At 40.1% G+C, this 22,001-nt stretch overlaps 1 long non-coding RNA gene across 1 annotated transcript in view; it reads right to left on the bottom strand.

The window, feature by feature from the left end:
• Window positions 1-829: 829 nt before the first annotated feature.
• LOC141983921 (uncharacterized) overlaps window positions 830-22,001 on the bottom strand; it is a 45,338-nt gene continuing 24,166 nt past the window's right edge. The window contains exon 3 of the long non-coding RNA XR_012638578.1: window positions 830-910. This is a non-coding gene — a long non-coding RNA (uncharacterized LOC141983921). The remainder of the gene's footprint in view (window positions 911-22,001) is intronic.

The following is a 22,001-nucleotide window of genomic DNA, read 5'->3' as shown; positions in this document are numbered from 1 at the left end:
GGTCCTCTTCACATCAAGGCAAGTTTCTTGCAGCATAGCAAAGACCCAGGAGAAGCAGGAAGATGGGAGAGACAGTCAGCCAGAACACGGCTGCCTTTCCTTCTCAATCCAGTAATGAAGGAGAGCAAGTGAGTGAAAGGAGAGTTACTGAATCTTCTCTTTTAGCATAGCAGCAGCCATAGACAGCAATCTTACCTAGCCAATGCAGGGACCGCATGCCCCCACCCCCAATCTCTTCCTGATTCTTAGTCCAGGTAGGAGAACTTTAGGGGTGGGGGGTGAGCAACCAGGGCTCCAGAAATGAGAAAATGGTGTTGGGACCAGTGGAGGCTGGGAAGGGAGAAAGTAATGGAGTGTGGGAAAAGGAGCACAGACTAAACCAATTGGGTGCTCTCCTGCCCACTGTCACACCTATTTATTCTCAACCCAGTATGCCCACACAGGCCAGGCTATAATTTGCCACATAGTATCTCTGAGTTACGATACAAAGAAAATACATAGAGTCAGATTAATATAGAACCAGGAGTTAGTTCAGTTTATGCTTTAAAAAACAAAATAAAACAAAAACCGGTAACAAGCAGCCAATCTTTCAGTTTATAGCAGGGGATGTTGATTATCTCATTATGGGTCAAATGTATTCCTAGTGTCATCTTGGGCAGTGTGGCTGGAGGAACACCCCTCCCCTACCCAACAACACTGCAAATCACAACTGCTTCCTCACAATCCAGGAGCAATGATGTATCCAACAGGACCCAAACTTTTGTACGCTACTTAGGCAAAAGGTGAGCAAACTCACCCACAGTAGATGGCTCAGAAACAGACTCCATCTTCTCTTTTAAATTCTCCTCTCTGCAAACCAGATCCTTCTTATCTGGGTTAAGTTACTGCCAGTTCATTTTCATCCAGATCCCTATTTCAGGCAGACATTGAAAAACTAATGAGTATTGTATAATGTGAGTTCAAAGAAAATAATGGGTGAGAGAGCATTTTTGTTGGGGAAAAAAGATAGCCTCAAAACTATATTACATGCAAGGCCTTGTACATTCTGAAATTCTGAGGCTGGTAAATTTGTTGCAGTCTCCACACCAATTTGTAGAACTGCAATCCAGATTTTAAGTTTTCTTTAAAAAGTGTCTAGCTCCTCATGGTTGCAAGCAAATCTTCTAATCATATAACTGAAGCAGAGATGTCCTCATGAGTCTGCAAAGAACCCGACACAAGAAATCCAAGAGAGGTGTGAACTGCTCCATTCGTGTCTGTGTGGTGTTAACTCTGGAAGCTAATGATGCCAATGCAATTGTCTATACTTTACTGTTTCATTTGCTAATCATGTTAAGCAGACACTTCAGCTGTTGTGTTTATTATCCCACAATCCCAACTCCCTTCCAAAGACCAAATGTCTCCTAACCAGTTGCAAAAATCACCCCTTGACAATTCCTACAGTGCAGTTATGTGCTGTTCATACTCAGCATATTGATGATTGACAGTCTAAAGGTGGAGTAAATTGATTTTAATATTACAAATAATAACAAGGGATACTCTATGGATCATAGTATTCATTTTCATATTTAATTCAATACAAAATTATTTGGCATTTATCTGAGTACGCCACAGAATTTCCAGGCTGCTGCAAGTGCCATGGAAACAAATGAATCTTGCCATAAAACGTGGGTACGCTTTGCCACCAAGTAGACAGCACCTTGTTTGCAGAAAGCTTTTGATAAATGTGCAGCATTTTTGGAGTATAATAATGCAAGGTGCAACAATACTAGATATATATGTACCTTTATTACTAGCGTTTTCTAACTCAGTTTTTCCTACAAAAACAGAAGTAATAGAGGCATCTTTGAATCTGTAAATACAGGCTATATGCCAAAATCTGCCCTGTCTTCTAGCCAATGCCACTCCATTGAAGTCATTGACATTGCACGGGGTACAAGTCAGTGCAGAATTTGGCATTATAGCTTTAATCAAAGCTCAAATTTATTTAAAGTTCTGCTGTATTGGGACTTTTAAAGCCAGTCAAACTGAATCTGTAATTTAGCTTCCCATTACTTTTTCATGACACCTTCTAGGCCAACATAACTTCCTTGGTGCCCATAAGATTTACAGTTTATGTTCTGGAATACAGCGCTGATATGACCCTATGGACAAGTGTCACATATATCTAGCTGCTCTACTGGTGTATTAGAAAAAATTAATGAGGCCACCTCTGAAAGGATGTTCTGGTAATTTACAAAAGCATGTTACATAACAAGCTAAACAACATAGCATAGATATCACATAACATGTAAAACTATAAAATGAATTAACACCATTACAGCATGTGCAAAAAAAAAAAAGTTGTCAAGTTCTATCTAATTATTGATATAATTCACTTCTAGGTTTTTTCATACCTTCCCTTTTAATTTCCTCTATGATTGAAGTATTATTTTAAATACATTTAATTTATTACATCACTGTCTACCATACCCTTACGTGCCTTTGTTTGAGTAAGGGAGAAGTCAGCATGGGAATCTTTTGTTATTGAGCAGAACTCTTGCTTCAAAAAAGTCACTACTTTCTTGAAATTTTTTAAAAATAAATGCCAGTAGATTCCCACTGACTTTCAGAATTTTTAACGACTATTACCTAAAAATATACTGATAATCACATCAGAAATTCTATTAGTCTGAATCTGAATCTTTACTTTTCACCTTCTGATTTAACACACAGTACAAGGCATATTCAGGTCTCCCCATTGTTTTAATATTCTGTATTAAGAAGTTTACACTTTATGAGTCATTTAAATGATAGTAACAACAATTTGCCCTTTAAAAATATCTAAAATCCACTACTTTATTCTAAGATAATAATGACTCCACATTAAAAAAAAATAGTTTAGGCCAAGCTGCCAAATCCTATTACACATTCAATCCTATTAAAACGTTCCCAGGTTTAAGCCTGCTTTGGAGTTTTTCATAAGAGTGCATGACCCCTACCAAAACCCCTACATGTGTGGTCAAGGGACCTAAGGATAATCGTAAACTCCATGGGCTCCCATTAATCTCAGCACAGTCAGATATTAGTGCTTGTAAATCAGCACCTAAACAAGGACAATAGTTAAAGCCATCAATAGTCTTTTAATGAGGCAGATCAAAAACAAATGAAAGCAGCAGGACACTAGGATTTGCCAAGGGAGGGGAAAGGAAGGCAGAAGGCTTTGTCTGATTTCTTACACAAAAGTAGACCGAATTAGTCCAGGACCTGTACTCTTACTACTGGATCTGCTGTTAAAAATATATAATTTCTAGTGTCTCACTTTCAGTTTACAGGGACTTTTTTATATATCTAAAAGATGAGGCTATAACTGATCATCACATCATGTGGATGTGGAGTGTGTGTCTGTCAAGAATTAGAATGAATTGTCTACATCCTCGCAGGCATACTGTGCAGCTTTTGAAATTCCCACAGATGTTATCTAGCCATCAGAAAAGAAAATGTCCTGTTATGAAGTTCTACATTTAAAAAGGGGAAGAAAATAAAGCATGATAAGAATTTACTACCTAACACGCATGTGCAGCAGTACTACAGTGGTTGCTGGGCAACCTAAAGGCACTGTGCCATAGTAAAAGGGGGAGTAGAGGAGACGAACGCAGAGCAACATAGGCGGCTGAATTAGGTAGTTAAGAGGACACTCACTAGGAGTCCCCTAGCTTCCAGATCATTTCTGTTTTATCTTTTTATTTTGCTGCTAGCTGCTCTAGACACAATTAGCTTAAAAAGCTGTGAGGCAGAGAATAGTTGGGGGGAAGAAGCTTTAAACCAACAGAAAAGCTTGTTTTATGTTATTGTGCCGAAACAAAGGACCACAAGAAAACATTTTGAAAACTAAAAGGGGAGACTAACTTGTTCGTCTTTTTTACAGCTGATATCTTGACATCACATATTGTGTAGAATGTCAAAATAAAACCAGAAGCGCTTCCAGTGCCTTGCTTAACATTGCCTTAGGAAAAAGCATACTGTAGAGCTACTTTAAATTACAAGTTCATTTACAAAACCTTTTGCATCTTCAGGGCTATTGCCACTTTTCTATTCCTTGGGTTATTGTTCCTGAAATGAATAAAAGTGTGACTAAAGATCTCAGGTAAAATCCTTGCAGAGTTTCATATCAATCAGACCAGAATTTTACCCCATGTGTCTAATCTTGCATCCTTTTTGCCCATGAGGAATTAGGTTTCATGCAAATAAGCCCACCCCACTACTTGCACAAGAAACAGCCACTGACATACATAAAGGGTTACAGGATTGGAGGACAATTTGTATAGCACTCTCTTTTTCAGTATCTTTGAAACAACACTTAGATACCACAGTGATGGCAACTATAGAAAACTAAATAGACATAGAGGAACTGTGGAACAGTCTACCACACTGGGCAGATAGGATGGGCATGATGTCTGAATAGGTAGCACTCTCATGCTCTGGATCAGATGGTTACAGATCTTTGCTCCTCTCTAGAAATTACAGAGTTTCATTTTCTTTATATAGTTGGAAAATAATTCTGTGGCTAATAATAGTCACTCTCTCCCTAATGAGATCACTTCACAGTCACTGGCACTGAGGCAAACATTTACAGCTAAGTGCTCAAAAGAGCATGAAGTACAAACTGTATATAAATCATTCCTCTGGAAAACACTATTTGAGTACAACACAAGATACTCTCAAGTATTCCTAAGGCAGGAAGAATGTACCACAGTCAGACTGAAGTGACTGTGTACACCAGCCTGATTCCACTTGTTCTTCACTAGAGTTAACAGCAGTCTACATTATTATCCCATTATTTCACATACAGGTCCCCATATATAAGATTGGCTACAGTCAAAAATTCTTATTACGCAATTCCAAGAAGCTGCATAAGACTAATATAAGTAGTACTACTGTTGGTCACCAATTCCAAAGTATTTGCATTTGGGGAAGCTGTTAAATGCTGCCTCTGCAAAATATCTGATTTACATTTTTTAAAAAGCACAAAACTTTCTAACCATTACTTTTTACTCCTCTCCACAGCCAAAAGGTGGCAGTGTACTATCCATCATTCATCAGTGACACTATCTGCAGAGATATACTTGCGTTGAGCAATTGTATCCACTTTCTGTCACCATGCTGATTTTCATTATAAAGATTTAAAAACTGTAATTTCCGTGAACACACCAGATTAATTACACAAATCACAGTGGAAAGCAGCAGAAACATTCTTTGATAAAGAAATAGAAACTAATCTAATCACAGTTACTCTGCAGCCCAGTCAAGCTCTGCCTGTGGTATCACAACCAAAACACCATGCTCAGTCTGCGGTTTAGCTTTCCTGGTCTTGTACCAGAATGAGGAACATGGAATGAGTCTTGTTGACTAAACATTGTTTCAGAAGTAAAGAAAGAAGCTTATATGAAATAAATATGCTGTAATGACTAGCCTATACCTCGTGTCATAATACATTATACATAATAATATTTAGCACACACATCTATATAAAAGCATGTTTCATAGATGTCAAATCTGGAGCTAGTCAAAAGTTTTCTTTTGAAACTTTTTTCAATGGAAAAAGGCCTTCTGCAAAGTAATTCTATTTTCATCATAGAAATACTGGGTTTTCCATAGAAAACCTGAAAACAAAACAAAACAAAAAAAGATTTTTGGTTGCTGAAAACCAAACATTTCCAGTTTTCAGGTTTTGTATGAAAAACCTTAAAATATTCAAAGAAAAATTTTGACAAAAATTAAAATAGACAATTTTGTTGACATTTTTTGCAGGGAAAAACTATCTTTCCCAGCCAGCTCTAGTCACAGCACTTTACAGACACTGACAAGCATCATTATCCCCATTTTACAGATGGAGGAAATTGAAGCATAATGCAATGCTCAAGCTCACACAGTGAGTCAGTGGCAAACTAATGGGTAAAACAGTTTACTCTCAGTCTGGTGCCCAATCCACTGCTTCCTCAAATATCTGTGTACTTTAATCTATTATAGTTTGTATCATTATGTGTATACTGTCAGTGCCTGGAAAAGAAATAGATGGCATGCTTCCATTAAAGAGTAATTTGCTGTTTCTCAAATGGTACACCTTTGTCCATCATTGTCCCTCTTTTTCAACTGCAACATGGAACTGGGATTACCAACTGACACCTCTCCTTAGTGTGTGTGCTCTATATTTTTTAATGTCATCTTGACTCTTCCCTCTGATTATCTCATGTCTGGGTAGTTCCAGGGGAGTAGGAAGTCATATGGTAAAAGGCTCAATGGATTTCACGGGGATAAATGGGAGGGGCTAAACCTCACTTCTTGTGTTCTCCTATCAGCCACGAGTGTTGCCTTTGGGACAAGCTGCAAATGTGTCATCTTAGCTGAAGCAGGTGAGAGGCATCTCAGAGACAAAGTGAAAGGGAGGAAATGGGACTGTATTATTTTAAACCTTGCAGATTGGATCTAACGTCAGCCTTTGATATTATTGACCACGAGGCATTTTGAGTTGTATGTGGGATTTATGAACTAGTGGATTACTCCTTCCTCAGAGAGATCCCAGGGAGTTCTGCACACCATCTTACTCATCTATGTGTAGGTAATTGCAAAGCAGCAGGGGAAGTGCTGAGATATTTTGGGCTATGGTGACAGTGTGCACTTCATCTTCTTTTAGTAAAATCTAGAGGATACATTTTCATTGCTGTCACAATGCCCAGCCAAGATAGGAAACTACACAATAGTGAACTGATTTTCCTGACAAGATAGGTGAGATGCTTCTTTGTAGGAAGAAGCTTCTAAAAGAGCAGGCTGAGATGACTATCAAGCGTTGAGGAAGTTATCCCCAACTTTTCACCAAAGTGTTCACGGTGTAGAAGACCTATTGGATTCTTTGCTGTGCCTGCATTCTCAAGTAGCAGTAATGGACTGTAGCTTCACTGACCTCTGCAGCAGGCTAGGAGCCAGTGATCACTCCTCTCTGATGTACACCTCACAAATGTCAGTTGCACCTTTGCCACCTCCAGGCTAGATCCTGCAATGATCTCTACTTAGGGCTAGGCTTGAAGACCATCCAATAGCTTCAGCACGTGCATAATACTGTTGCATGCCATCCTTAGCAGGATATGCTACTATGAACACCAAATATCTATATTCAGCTTTTTATATTGGCTTCCTATTCATTTCTGCATACAGTTCAAGGTGCTGGTGACTATTTTTATAACCCTGAATACTGTGTGACCCAGTTATGAGAGTGATTGCCTCTTGCCTTATATATTGCCATGCAGTCACAATTGGCTGGCTCAGTCCCTACATTAAAAGTTCCTGGGCCCCTGCATTTGCAGCTCGCTTCCTTTTGACCTGATCCAAAGCCCAGTGAAATCAATGAAAGACTTCCATTGACTGCAATGGGCTTTGGGTCAGGCCCTTTGGACAGGCACCAAAGTATGAGGTTGGAAAGCAAATATACAAGGTTCACTTATGTTATGTAACATTTTTTGACTGTTTTTGTTTAATCTTGGTCTTTGCTTATTTTCGTTTTTACTTTTTATTGCTAATTTGATGTTGTGGGGTTAACATTTGGTCTATTAAGACATGGGTTTTAAGCTATGTGAATGATATTGGCAGACTTAGTGCTATCAGAGTGGCTGCTCATGTAATTTGAATATTTTTTAACTGAGTGCACCTGGTTTCTATGGCAGTAGGTTCTATATAATTAACACAGTAAATACCATAAATATTCAGGACATGGAGCTTTGCAAATTTTAAACCTAAACTTTTTTTATTTTCCTGACTTTTCATATGTGAAAAGTGTACAAATTTTCAGTGTATGACATTATGAATTATACAGTAACATTTTGTATTTAATTGTTATCATTATGATTTACACTCTGATAGCAGTACATGTGAAAGAGTTGAGTGTCCAAAGGGAAGCTGAGCAGAGTATGCTTACTGATGAGTGAACCTAAAAAAAATCATGACTCAGCCAAATTTATAGCATGGTCTTTGGTGTCAGAAATCTGAAATAAATGAGAATAGACTTCATGAGATTTTAGGTAATTCCCAATTCCAACTAGGTCAGAAACATGTGGTCAAAATCTTGCAATCAAAAGTGTTCTCACCAAATTTTCAGTATAGTTTTGTAGATTTAAGAAATTCAGACAGATTGGATAACTTTATATAACCTAAGCTCTTCGGTCAGAGGAAACAAAGATTCAAGTGCAGGCTGACAGAATGGAAATTTCTGAGCTCTAGTTTGTTGCTACAGAGGAGACATTATCTTCTAGGTTCCTTAGTAAGAGACGCTTAATACAAGGTTTTGGAGTCACACAATATGTTGACCATAAAGTCACAGGGTGAAATCATGGTCCCATTGAAGTCAGTTGGAATTTTGCCATTGATTTGAGAGGGGTCAGGATTTCACCCCCGCGCCCCCCCCCCTTTTTTTTGTGAGTCTCTCTGTTCCTACACTTGCCTACTTTCACACACATTCCCTGTATAGAAAGTCCTCCTGCCTACCAGATACTGTATTGTTAACTTCCGTGTACTTTATTTATGCCATTTACAGGCACAGTCTCACCGTGGCTAAGTTAGCTAGTTCATTACAGCTGCAGTGAATATTGTTGAAGTATTTGCACTGGGAACATGCCAAGGTTTGAAAACTGCAGTGGGAACAACGCAGGTGCCAGAAACCGTTACATTGCTGGGGAAATTCACTCTTGAAGCAGAACTATGAAATTTTGCAGCAGCATTAATTGTCCCAATAGCTAATCAAATAAGAATGTAAGTTTTATACCATAGTTCAACACACTTCTATTACAGGCACAAGGGCCACATGAAGGCTAGAGTGTTCTTTGGGTGGTGAGCTTACTAGTCACACCACCACCAATTTAGCTAAACTCTGTTGCCTGAACTGTAAAATATTCAAGATTCAAGATCCAAGATAAAAATGTGCACTCTCATGCTTCAGATCGGACCAATTCTATTACGTGCACTATTGAAGGATGAAGCCTTTCTCCTGGATCAAAATGCGGGTGAGGAATAGTTATAAAGTTATCTTCATGGAAACAAGCAGAAGGCCCAAGGCAAGAGTGAAACAAGTACTCAGAAAGTGACTTTTTAGACTTTTGAAGTAGGTCAGAGCTAAGGTATGTTATTCTTCCTCCAAAAGTCATGTTAAGCCTTTCAATTAGGAAAAGATCCATTTATAAAGTTCTTCCATTTTTTATTGATTTTTTGTGTCATTCTTAAGAAGATGAATAACCATATGATACAAAACTGGACTAAGAAAATTTCTTTCATGTCTTCTGCTGCTGCCAAAGAGAATGGTTTTGGCCATCTCAGTACTTAGCAGCATTACTATTATAGAACTTTAGATTAAAGGCAACTTCAGGTGGTACAGCATTTGTTACCAGCCTGGCCAAGTTCCCCTTCTTTGTTGTAAACAGCCCCACATCCTGGGAACAGGTGCTTCTAAGCTTCCTGAGACTGATAGTGACTGGTCTCTGTTCCTAGTTCAGCATCTTTCATGTACATACCCCATGTCTGAAACCATTCTTGGGCAGTGGAACCCTGCAGTCCAGCCACTTTCGACCATGGAACCACTGCCACAGATCTCCTGAGCTCCCAGTCACTAATACTCATTCCCCACCAGAGTTCTACCAGGCTGTAGGAGCTTTGATGTCTCAATTAGTCCCTTTAAGGATAACATAAGAACACAATTGCTGCCACACTGGGTCATCCATCTTGCTCAATATCCTGCCTCTGACACTGGCCTGTATCAGAGCTTCAGGGAGAGGATATAGAACAGGACAATTACGGAGTGACCCGCCCATGTCTTCCACTCTCGGCTTCTGGTAGTTGGAGGGTTAGGGTCACCCTGAGCTTGGGGTTACATCCCTCACCATTTTGGCTAATAGGCATTGATGTACATATTCTCCAAGAACTTATCTAGATCTTATTTTGAACTCAGTTATAACTTTGGCTGTCAAAACATCCCATGGCAATGAGTTCCACAGATTAGTTCTGCATTGTCTGAAAAATTACTTATATCTCATTTAGAACCTATCATTATGTATGTATAGTTGGGATATTTTCCCCAGTGTCCATTAGTTTGCACTTATCAACATTGAATTTCATCTGCCATTTTGTTGCCTAGTCACCTGTTTTGTCCTCTGTAACTCCTTGCAGTCTGCTTTGGACATAATTATCTTGAATAATTTTGTACTATATTTTCAATCAATTTGCCTAGTATCAAAGTTAGGCTCATTGGCCTGTAACTGCCAACATCTCCTTTGGAGCCCTTTTTACAGAAATCAGCTTTACATTAGCTACCTTCCAGTCACCTGGTATAGAGGCTGATTTCATTGATAGTTTACATATTATACTTAGTAATCCTTCAATTTCATATCTGAGTTCTTTCAGAATTCTTGGGTGAATACCATCTGGTCCTGGTGATTTATTACTATTTAGTTTATCAATTTGGTCTAAAACCTCTTCTACTGATGCATCAATTTGGGACAATACTTCAGATTAGTCTCACCAAAAGACTAGTTCTGATGTGGATATCTCCCTCACATCCCACACAATGAAGATCAATGCAAAGCATTCTTATAACTTCTCTCCAATGATCTTGTCTTCTCTAAGTGCTCCTTTAACACCTTTGTCGACTAGTGGCCCCATTGTCTGTTTGGCAGGCTGCTTGCTTCTTAGGTACTTAAATATTTTTTCAATGTTAGTTTTCTGTCTTTAACAGTTGCTTCTCAAATTCTTTCTTGGCCTGCTTTATTATACTTTTTCATTTTACTTGCCAGAGTTTGTGCTCCTTCCTATTTTCCTCGTTAGGATTTGGCTTCCAAATGTTAAAGGATGTCTTTTTGTCTCTAACAGCCTCCATTACTCAGCCATTTAGTCATAGTGGAATTCGTTTGGTCTTCCTACTGTCTTTTTTATTTAAACTATACATTTAGTTTTAGCCTCTTTTATGATGTTTTTAAGTAGTCTCCTTGCTGCTTGTAGGCATTTTACCCTTGTGACTGCTTTTTTTAAATTTCCATTGAACTAGTGTCCTCATTCTTGTGTAGTTTCCCTTTTTAAAGTTAAATGTTACTTTGGTGTGATTTTTGTCTAGCATTTTCCCCTCTTAAAAGGATGCTACATTTAATTACATTGTGATCATTATTACTGCGTGGTTCAACTATAGTTACCTCTTTGACCAGATCCTGTGCTTCTCTTAGGACTAAATCAACATGACAGGCAAGCAAGGATCAAAGATGTAGCACAGGAATTTCTGAACTAACTTTTGAACAGCACTAGAACGTTACAGATCTTTGGAAAAAATAAACAGTTCCTGAACACAACACAGTCAGTCTGATCTCACCACTCTTGAGTCTCCCAGGATTGGTCAGAATCCATTAGACCAAGCAGCCCTTGCCTTCTTGGCCGGTCTGCTTGCATGTGGTGATGTAATGGTTCCCGATTCCAGAAATGCCCCTCCTTAAATAAAGTGTCTCCTCTCTAGCCATGTGGTCAGGCAGAGAAATCGCAGCTTTCCCTGCCATATGCTTAGATCAGGAAGTTCTTGCCTCTCCTCCAGACAGTTTCTGTATAGAGTCCAATCAAAGTCCCTGGCCCTGCTGGTAGAAAATCTATTGTGCCAGCAGTGGAGAGAAAGTCGACACTGGTTGACTTGATGGCTCTCTCAATCATAGTCTTTCATCTAGGTGCCCAGCCCCTAACACAAAAGGGATGTTCTACTTCCAAAATGGAAATTACAGAACAAATGAAGATGACAGAGAAGGTTAAATCCAAATGAAAGCTGAAATACAACATAGCCAGTGGCAGGCTGTGACAATTCTAGTAAGGCATGTAACAACTCACTGGCATGCCTTAGGTGGTCCAAAAGGTTATACACTATGTGGCATGACCTCGCACACATGGCACATGTGAGGTTACACTGAGCACAAAATGGCATCCTCTATGGGGGCCAGATGGACTTGTCCCCTGGGCCGTTTTGGGCCCACTGGCCACCAGCTGGACAGCGCACAGCCAGACAGGCATGCAGGGCATGCAATGCATGCCTTGCCTACATAGATGGCAGGCTACTGAACATAGCATTCACAAAACAAAATGGTCTTTGCCATTCATTACAGACATGTCCACCATTATTCATCATTTTCTTGAATGTTTGTAGGTGGCCCAAAAAAGGACTAAATCCTTGGAATATGTTAACAGTTCGTCAGAGTAACTTTATTTTAACCTGCCCCAATAGGGAACAAAATTACAGACTCTGAGGATTTGTTGATACACTCTCTGGAGGTGTCCATCTCAAATACATTACAAATTAAAAATGACTGAGAAATAAAATATAAGGAAAATGGAATTACTTTCCTATTCCTTCCAGGAGAGCTCACTTGGAGAAGCCTCGCCCGTTTATTTCTCATCTTCCAAGCATGAAGGAGCCTCTTTTTTGTTTTTAAAACCTCTCTCTCCAGCTTCACAATGCGGTGCCCGTAGGTGGAGCTGTTCAGAGAATGCATTGCCTCTACCTCTTCTGTGAAGAGGTAAGAAGTTGCTCAAGGACATGCCTGTCTATCTCCAGGCAGGAGTTTTTTCCTTTGTATTATTTTATTTTTCTCCCTCTCCACTGTGTTCCCATGGTAGAGAGAAGAGTTTTGAGAACAGCTCCAACTTCCACAGGCTTTGAAACTGTAACCAAATGTTTAAAAACAAATAAAACCCACTCAAACAAATAATCAGATGGCATGTATTCCCCATATTTACTGGCAGTTACCATTACATGAGGGCAGCCTGAAGACTCTATGCACTGACCCTGTCCTTCTCTCAGCTCCCTCAGACATGGGTTTGCGCAGCATGGCCTGACCTACCATTTTCTCTATCCTTCTACTGGCTTTTCCTGAGAATCAGCACAGCAGTCCATCCCATGATGCCTAATGGCACAAGTTAACCCTCTATTGCCCTGGCGCTTTCAAGTGTGGCTTAGTCCAGATCTGCATTTTACCACTGCTTTCTCTGTTTTTTCTTTTTCTCAGGATGCAGAAGGGCAGCCTAGTCATTGTTAGCCTTGCAGTGCCAGTAGGCCGGTTTTCTGTTTGGCCTTTTTTAGGACAGTGTGAGCTAACCTAGCCTGCTTTTTTACCACACTTAATTACTTTTCTTACTAATACAGCACAGTAGCATACCCCATACTGCCAGCCTACATGTGCCCAAAGACCACCAAAATAACTGGAGTCTGCTAGGGGAGCTATTAAGCTTAGCTTCTCTCAGTTTCCTATCATGTGTGCCACATCAGCCTTGCCTCCCATTTCACTGAGCTTGACAGCAGCTAGGACCTGCCAGCTCCAGTGGACATTCTGAACAGCTGTGATCTTTCATTAAAATGTCAGCATCAAGGGAGGAGAGTGCGCCATTTTGTTGCACAGCTGTAAAACCACTTCAGCAAGGCTTTAAAGCACAGAGCATTACTTCATGACCATGAGGCTTCAAGCATGAGGCTTCTCTCCCTCCCCCACCTGCCCTTATCAGCCGCTGGTCCTATACATATGGTTGAAAGAGGGGGCTCTTCAAGAGTCGGTTACAGACTAGGGCAGCAGCAAAGCTGTAGCTGCAGAAGCAGCAGTCTTTACAACTGTGAGGCTGGGCAGCCCGGTAGATTGGAGTTGCTCTACTATTTATGAGGTAGTTAGTTCTAGCTCTCAATAAGATGCCTGAAAGCTGGTGGGCTGTCTCACCAGTCCAGAAAGGAAACATGCCACACCCAAATCTGTTTCAGACCCTTATCTCATGACACAGTTAATTGTTTAAATACAAAACACCAAAATGAAGCAATTCCACTGACAAATGTGGGCTGCCACTCCAGAGGCTTTTCCTTTGCCTCCCTCAGTCTCCAGCAAGTCTTCCTTGAAATCCCCTGCTGAGTCATGTGACAGGTAGGTAGCCCTTAATCCTTTCCTGGCTACTTCACCCTGTAACAATGCAATTGTGTACTGTCATTGTCAGATGAGCACTCTGAAAGGGTAATAGGATGAGAAAAAGACAAAGTGAAAAAAATGCCACAAAAAGCAAAACCCCACATACCTTAGGCTTCTACCATTTTCCTCCTTCGAAAAGAGCTTTCTTGCAAAGATTTCATGCCTTCAAATCTAATTTAAAAATCCACATCAGATAGGTCGGCTCTCAAAACCATCTGAGAGGGTCTTTCCATAGTTTTCAAGTTCCCCTCATCTTTCCTGTCACCTCTCCTTCCTCTGGACCAGTAAAGAGGCAGTGAAGGATACATTGTGAATGTCTTTTCACCAGCAGCAATTGCTCCTTTGACTGAGTAATTTTTGGGGTGTTCATTCCAGATTCTTCCTTGTAGGAAAGACAACTGACAAGTTGCATCCAGTGCTGATTCTGTCTACGCCGATTGACAGTATGCGAGGCCAATTTCTTCATGGAGTCCAGAACTTTCTGTTAGATATGTTTACTCAGGATTTTCATTGTCCTCCAAGGAAGTCTATCAATCTGTGCCAATTTTCTAGTGCCACCATTGCTACTTTGCAACATTGCATACCTAATTTTAAGTCCAGTAGATGCCCTTTGGCTTCTCACCCACTCCTTATTTTCTTATCAGTCTGATTATCACTCTACAACAAGGTCACAAATGACTTTAGGTAGCCCACCCATACAGCTTACTACCTGTACATATAGACCCGACCTTTCAACTGATTGTGTCCAGCAATGACTTCATTTATTTTCAGAGAGGAGTTCCTTAGTGCCATCTCAGGATCTGGTCCAGCTCTGGATGTTTTAGAAGACATTTCCAGTTCTAGTCCAGTTGCCCAAGGAAAAATTTCATAATTTGTACACCTTTCAGGAGCTCAAGTATTTGCCCTCCAAGGACTACAATTACCTTGTAAGACAGTGACCACATGTGGAAACTGTTCCATAGTGGGGATGCATCTCTGTGTTCTACGCACTTTCCTGATTATTAGTGGAATTTCTTGACTCAGGAACCTCATGATCTTCTGAACCAGAGGAAGCTCAGATAGGCCCCATTTAATTCAAGGTAAATGGCTGTCCAAGGAAACTTAAGACTGGAAAGCAGTTAAGAAAGCAGTTTTCTATCTACTCTTATTCTTCTCTTGCCATTCACATGAAAGACAATAATAATACCTCTGTGGCACACTAGCACTTCCAAACTGGAACAAGAAAGTACAGATTGATAATCCTCAATGAAGCAAGGAAAATTCTGATGCTCCTAGAGCAGAGTTGATTATTTCTTATATGACTTAATTTACAGTAGTGCCCACTGTATGCTGTTTTTTTCCTAAGGCCTCACACCCTCAGGACAATTTCTGTTCTGAAAAGCTCAGTACTTGAAGCTTTTAATGATTAAAACTACCTACATGTGAGCAAAGGAGAAGACTAAATATCAGATGACTAAGCAAACACCAATTGGATGCATTAGAATGAGAACTAAATCATTGAGTCCTCAAGCAGTTAAGCTATAGTGGTCCAGGGACCCATAATCTCACAGATTCTTACATATATCAGTTCAGAATCTTCAAGCCTCCTGGACCAGGGGAAACTCCTATTCCAGGATCTTCTCAAGCTTGCACACACCTACAGCACCTGAGGCACTTGGCCTAGGGCCTGAGAAGTTTTGCCTTCTAGAGCATGAATATTCAGGAACGCTCATGGACCTCCTGATGAGATCTAGTGACTGTTCACAAATATGAGAATTTCAAGGGATTCTGAGAACTTGATCTTCATGATGCCTTGGAAAAGATATGAATCCCATTTTGTCTCACAATCAGGATTATACTGGAGTTCCTTCTAAATGGGCTCTTGATTGGATCTAAGTCCTAGTTTCTTATCAGTGTAAGCTGACTGTTAGGTGCTTAGTAGCATACTTCCACTTCTAGTCCTTTTTTCCAGTACCCTCATGTTTCTCAATTCTTTAAATGCTGTGTCTCTGAAGAGATGCTGTCAGGAGAATACCTGAAGCATCAAATCAATCTCTCAATCTTTTTTGTTTAACTTATTGAGGAGTCTTTTTTGTATTTTCTAGTAAAATGTTTTTCCCTATTAGCAATTGCACTGATCAGGAGAGCTAGTAAATTTGGGGGCCTTACCCATCTGAAATATGTATGTATGTCTTTATCCCGGATGAGCTGATTCTCAATCTGCTCCATAATTGTGTACCCCCTAATTATGTTTTTTACTTGAAGCAGTTTATTTGACTTTCTTGTGTCTAAGCCTTTCCACAGCAAGGAGAATGTGCACTTTAGATGTGGCTGGGGCATTCAAATTCTATTCTTGCAAAGCTAATCCTTGAAAAATTGGATGCAATTTTAGGATTAGAAGAGTAACTTTAAAAATGGCTGCCAAGCATCCACATACACCATTTCCTGATAGCTACATTCAGTTTGTCAATCCTACAAATAGTTCATAAAAGATCCCCTTCGTTCTGTGAGGGTTCACTCAGTCAGGCATCTGCCCAGGAAATGCCTTGAAGATCACAGAGCTTCGTTCAAATAATTTTTCCATTTGTCTACCTGATCTTTAGGACATTCCTTTATCTGTCACTTGAAATAGATATGATGTGTGGGCATGAGGTTCCGTGGTGTTTCTTTTGGTTTTCTGTCTTTACAGTCCTTCAGATGGTGGGGGGAGGAAGAAGAATGGCAGACCTACGATTCCATGATTCTAAGAAGAAAAGCTGTAAAACAAACACCCTCAAATAAAAGCTTTTCTCTCTTGGTTCAGTTTTTTTGATGTTTTAAGTGTCCCTCCTGTTTGTGGAGATTTCTTTTACTGCTGGCTGCTTCCCAGTTGTAATGTATTATAGAGCGGCAGGTGCCCACAAGGGAGAAAGGGAAAATGTACACATCTATATGTAATTTCCCATTCTCTGAAGTGGGCACTTGGTACTTCATGAGGCCCCATTTACTATATCACCTAATTCACATCAGATTCTAGTTAATGGTGAAATATCTCAACCTTTTCTTTTTCCTTTACAGAACTTTCCAGAACAGAGATATGGAAAAATCTTGGGATTCCCTCACACTGGGATCTCATTTTGCCACAAATCTTCATTTCCATTTTTTTTTTTTGCTAAATAAGTGAAGATGTAGATAAAAGAAACAATATCCTGCCTGGGGATGTCTAATCTTTCATAATGTTTATTAATCTGAATTTATAGTTGGTCTACCCAGCTTGGGCAGTTTGCCAAGGAAATAGAAGCAATCCGTTCCCTGAAAAGCTTTACCTGCTAGCACTACAATTAAAAAGAAAATAAGAGCAACTTTTGTGCTTAGAACAGAAGACTAACAATCAAGGAGTAATGAATCATAGAGCATCAGGTATCCACTTCAGAGAGGGAAAAATTATGAGTAGGTGAATACATTTTACTGTCTCTTTTTTGGGGGCGGGGAGGGGGACAAGTATTCTTATAGGCAACTTAACACAGGATGATTCTAGCCCAGGACAGTTCCCTTCTTAAAACTTGAAATGGCCTGTAATGACTGTTACAGAATCATTATCTTTTCATTGTGTTGGCCAACCAAAGTTTACAATTCACGGTCTCTCTTGCTTGGAATAGGGATAATATTGTTATAATTCATGGCACTAAAACAATATGAACAAGACTATCATAGCACGACATAACTCATCATAAGATGATTTTAAAAGAAATTGGTACATGTTTCTCCTCAGCCAGGCACCTCTCAAAATGCATGTGTCAAACATATCTGAAAGAAAGTTAATTATAATTGTCATTTCTAGGACCACAGCTGGTCACAGCTATTTTTGCTGAAAAATGACATGGTCTCAGATACTGCAGTAAGACAAGACAAGACCCCAGAAATGTGGCTTAACTAGGCCACAACATTATTAACACACTTGGGAACTATCTGGGAACAACCATGCAGGTCATCATTCCTTTGTAATCTGTAATATTGGGGGATGGCTACCATCACCACACCACCCTGTCAACCTGGTCCAAGCCCATTGCTGAGACCCCACCGCCCTCCCCTCATGTGAGGGTTAAGGGGGTGGGTGAGAGGGAGTGGTCTCCTTGCTGTACCAGATATTAAGAGCCCCAATCCTATTCCTTACTCTTTTGCGATGCCTTCTCCTAGTCTGCTTCCAATTCTGATTTGGCCGGGAACCAACCCCCCCTACTGACTGTAACTTGGCAGTTAACCAACAACATGAATTCTACAAGCTACCCTACCTATGAGGTTCCTGGGCTGCTGAGAGGAAAACTGATAAATCTGACCAGACCAGTCTCTGACCAGACTGGTCTGGTAGTAAAAGATAAATTCCTTCCCTGTCCCACATGTGACTAGCATGATACCCACAGCAAGGCCTAAAAACCCAGTCTTACACTAACCCCAAGAGGGGTGGTGGCAGGGGAGCTCTTCTTCCCCAAGCACAATGGTGCCGGGGGAAGGGCTTATAAACCATCCCCTTGGGTGCATGGGAGCCAGTAGCCTTATGCTGAACCCTTCTGTCCAACCAACCAACCACAGAGGACTCTCCTCAGTCCTTGAGAAGACTGAACATCCATGAGGGGGGTGCAATCCTTAAAAGGGCCAAATGTTTTCTTTCCCTTGCTGGTCCTCTCTACCTCTGAGGCAGCTAGGGGACATCTACTATCTGTGATACAGTGTGAAACAATAAGTCTCTGGCCTCTTTCATTGCTCGGCTAACAATTATAACTGTTAATAAACTAAACTTTTGCTAAACACTGAAGTTCTTTCCTGATAAATATTACAATAGGTAATAAAGAAAAAACTTCTATATGGAAATAATCAGTTTTACTGAATATACAGCAATGGGAGGGGCATAATATCTGCCATTTTCAATAAAGATGTATACATTATAACATTTTTAATTGTGAAAATATCAAATTTCTATGCATCAAAGGTGAAGTTCACCCTGGGGCATGGAACTGACACTATTTAAACCTGCATAAAGCCTGTGTGGAAAGACCATGAATTGAGCTTCATGGATAGCATGATTCCAACACCCCACAATTCATGGGGTGTGTGTGTGTCTGTGATTCTTATTGCAGTACACAGCCTGGAATAGCAGCAATGGAGGGAATAGGTATTTGTGAAGCATAGCATTCATTGGCCTTGGGGTAGATTTTCCCTATATTTGCATACAGCCCAGTTTCTTGAGCTAGAAGCAGGTGGAGTGGATTTCCCTTCAAAATGCTTATTTTGGTGCATATAGAACAAATATAATGCATTTTAAAAAACTTAAAATATTATGCATCACAGTACTTGGGAGGGAGGTGGTGGTAGGAGCATGGGCTGGAACAGTGCATGGGATTCAAGTGGCAGTGTAACAGAAAAGTGGCAGTGTAACAGAAATGTAATAAGTGTCTGTATGTTCCAATATCCACAACCCCAAGTGTTCAAAAATTATGAGTCAGGCCAGCCAAAAATCATACAACTATTTAGAAATCTCTTGATTTTTAAGAGAAATAAATAAATTTTGGGATCTTTTCATTTGTCTTCTGGTTAATGAGCCTTTAACAGCAGTCAGATCACATTTTTAAAGGCACAACCACAAAGGCTAGTGTAACAGGCTTGGCACCCACCTCTCATGAGTGCTCCCTTCTGATTAGGTGTGTCTGCATTCTTTAGGTCTGGAGATCCCTTTCCATGGCTCTCAGGCAGGTTTTCAGTGACTCAGCTCTCCAGCCAAGTCACACTGTCTGCACAGCACAAACCCCTTCCAGGAGAAGCCTATATCAGTACCTCTCTGGTGGTGTTTCTCTCTAGCCCTCCTTGGGCTTTAGTCTTTAAGTAGTCCAGCCCTAGCATGGGGCTGTATCCCCAGGGCTTCCTCCCTGGAGATACTATCCTTCTGTAGCCCTCCAGAGGCTCAGTCCTTACTGAGTCCCTAGCAGCCAGCCAGGAGCATCTCCCTCCCCCAGTCCCTGCCAGCAGAGATAGCTGTCCGTAGTCTTGCTGCTCTTCCAGGCCAGCAATCCATTTTTCTCATTGCAGCAACTAACTGCTGTGCTGTTCTGCACCTCCTTTTATATGGCCCTCCTGGGCCCTGATTGGCTGCTTCCCCTGTAGCCACTCTAGCCTGCTTGCAGGACCTCTCCCCTTTCCCGGGATGGGTGTGGCAGAACCCTGAGGCCTCCGGCAGGGGGCTTTTGGGCCTAGTCTACCCCATCAGAGCTAGAAACTTACTTTAAAAAAACTCCAAAGCTGAGATTTTCACATAATCACTGGTCTTTAGGAGCTGAGGTTTAAATAAAACATAAAATATTGCGAGACTTGAGATAACATTGCAAGAATTGGCAACATCGCAAGACAATGTGCTAAATCCTGTTTATCAGTATGATAAATGCATTCTTTTACATCTCCAAATCCTGTAAATGCTAATATGCTTTATATCTGTTATACATTAAATAAGCCTTCCATTACACAGAGAGGCTGACGTGTAATTTCTTCTTGGCTTGACCAAGATGAGCCATTACAGATTTGTGTGATTTTAACTACTAGCACAGCCAAAGCTTGCAAGAATCAGTCAACAGAACAACATGCTGAAACAGTTTCAATTTCTCTCCCTCGCAGCAACACACCATTTTTGTTTAGGAAAAAAATGACTAAGCTGGCCTAAAGGAAAATACTACTATAGATTGCAGCTGACAATAATAAATATATTTCAGTTTAGAAAGAAAAAATAACCAGGAGATGAGCCCAGACTAAAATCCTGTGATACTGTGGCTTTTGGGGGCATTCTAAATCCAAACTCACATCCAAGATTTGTGATACTAAATAAAAAAGATGTATCTATGGACACTTCAGTAACTCTCATTCAAGTCTACTAACCGCTACTGATGACTATACAGGTGATAAGATATAGACTCTCATACTGCTGAATTTAGCCAGCAAATGACTCATGATGACTGACAGATTTTTCTGCTATCCAGACCATTGGACTTCTTATGAAACAGTTAGCTCTGCCCATCTTCCTATGGCTAAATGACATCACTATCAATATCCAGGAAAAATTTGGTGTCCAGCACCAGGAAACTGGGTACCAAATACTTTTTTTTTGTTATGATGACTTAAAAAACCAAACAGTTTATAAAATTAGCCCGTGCAATGGCCTGGAGAAGAATGTTGTTTCATAGAGCCCATGCTAGCCAAACTTCTAGAGAAAACTTGGGGCTTTCACTGCTCTTCCAATGTCCTATAAAAGGTAAATCACTGAGCACCACTAAATAGGGGATTTGTAGCAATTTACCTGAGGTAACTCCCAGGAAAATGGTGAATTTCCATGATGCTGTCCAACATCAGTTTGGCATAAGCAAGATAAAGTACTGTTAACCACTGGAAGATGTACATAAATATTAATAATCCAATGGTATTTTACATACACAGTACAGCTATGTAGGGCAAAATCAAAGCAAACTCATTAAACCTTCTTTATTCAGGCATTTCAGTTAAAAGGTTTATATCTGGGCAATCTAGACCACACAGTGCTATCAAGTTAATTACTTAATATTACTTCTTAGTAAGCATTTTGAAGTTGCATATTTTCATGGTATACTATAGAAGGTTTAAATTGAGAGTAGTCATATTTCCAATAATACAAAGGAAATGCACCACATTTGAGGAAGGCTTAACCAGAGATAAGTAGCTTTGTGATGGGCTTTGTGACACTGGCAAACCAAGTGCCAGCTCATGCCAAGGTCCTCAGGCTTCACCTGAATGCTGACAAATGCAAATCTGGAATCAGTCTGGTTGACCTGTGTGTTAGTATTGTTAAAATAAATATTAGAGGTATAAAAATGTGATTCGTGTTTAGACTTTATTGAGTGCTTGTGAGTTGCTGCATGCATTAATCTCACTTATAACATCTGTGTCCCATATTGTAAAGTCATTTTAAATGTCTGTTTTATAAGCCTCTGTGACTCAGTAAATCACCAGACAGGACAGAGACATTAATTAGTGTAAATTGCTGAT

Source organism: Natator depressus, chromosome 3 (genome assembly GCF_965152275.1).
Source record: "Natator depressus isolate rNatDep1 chromosome 3, rNatDep2.hap1, whole genome shotgun sequence".
NCBI lineage: Eukaryota > Metazoa > Chordata > Testudines > Cheloniidae > Natator > Natator depressus.
This window is presented reverse-complemented; position numbering and strand designations above follow the sequence as displayed.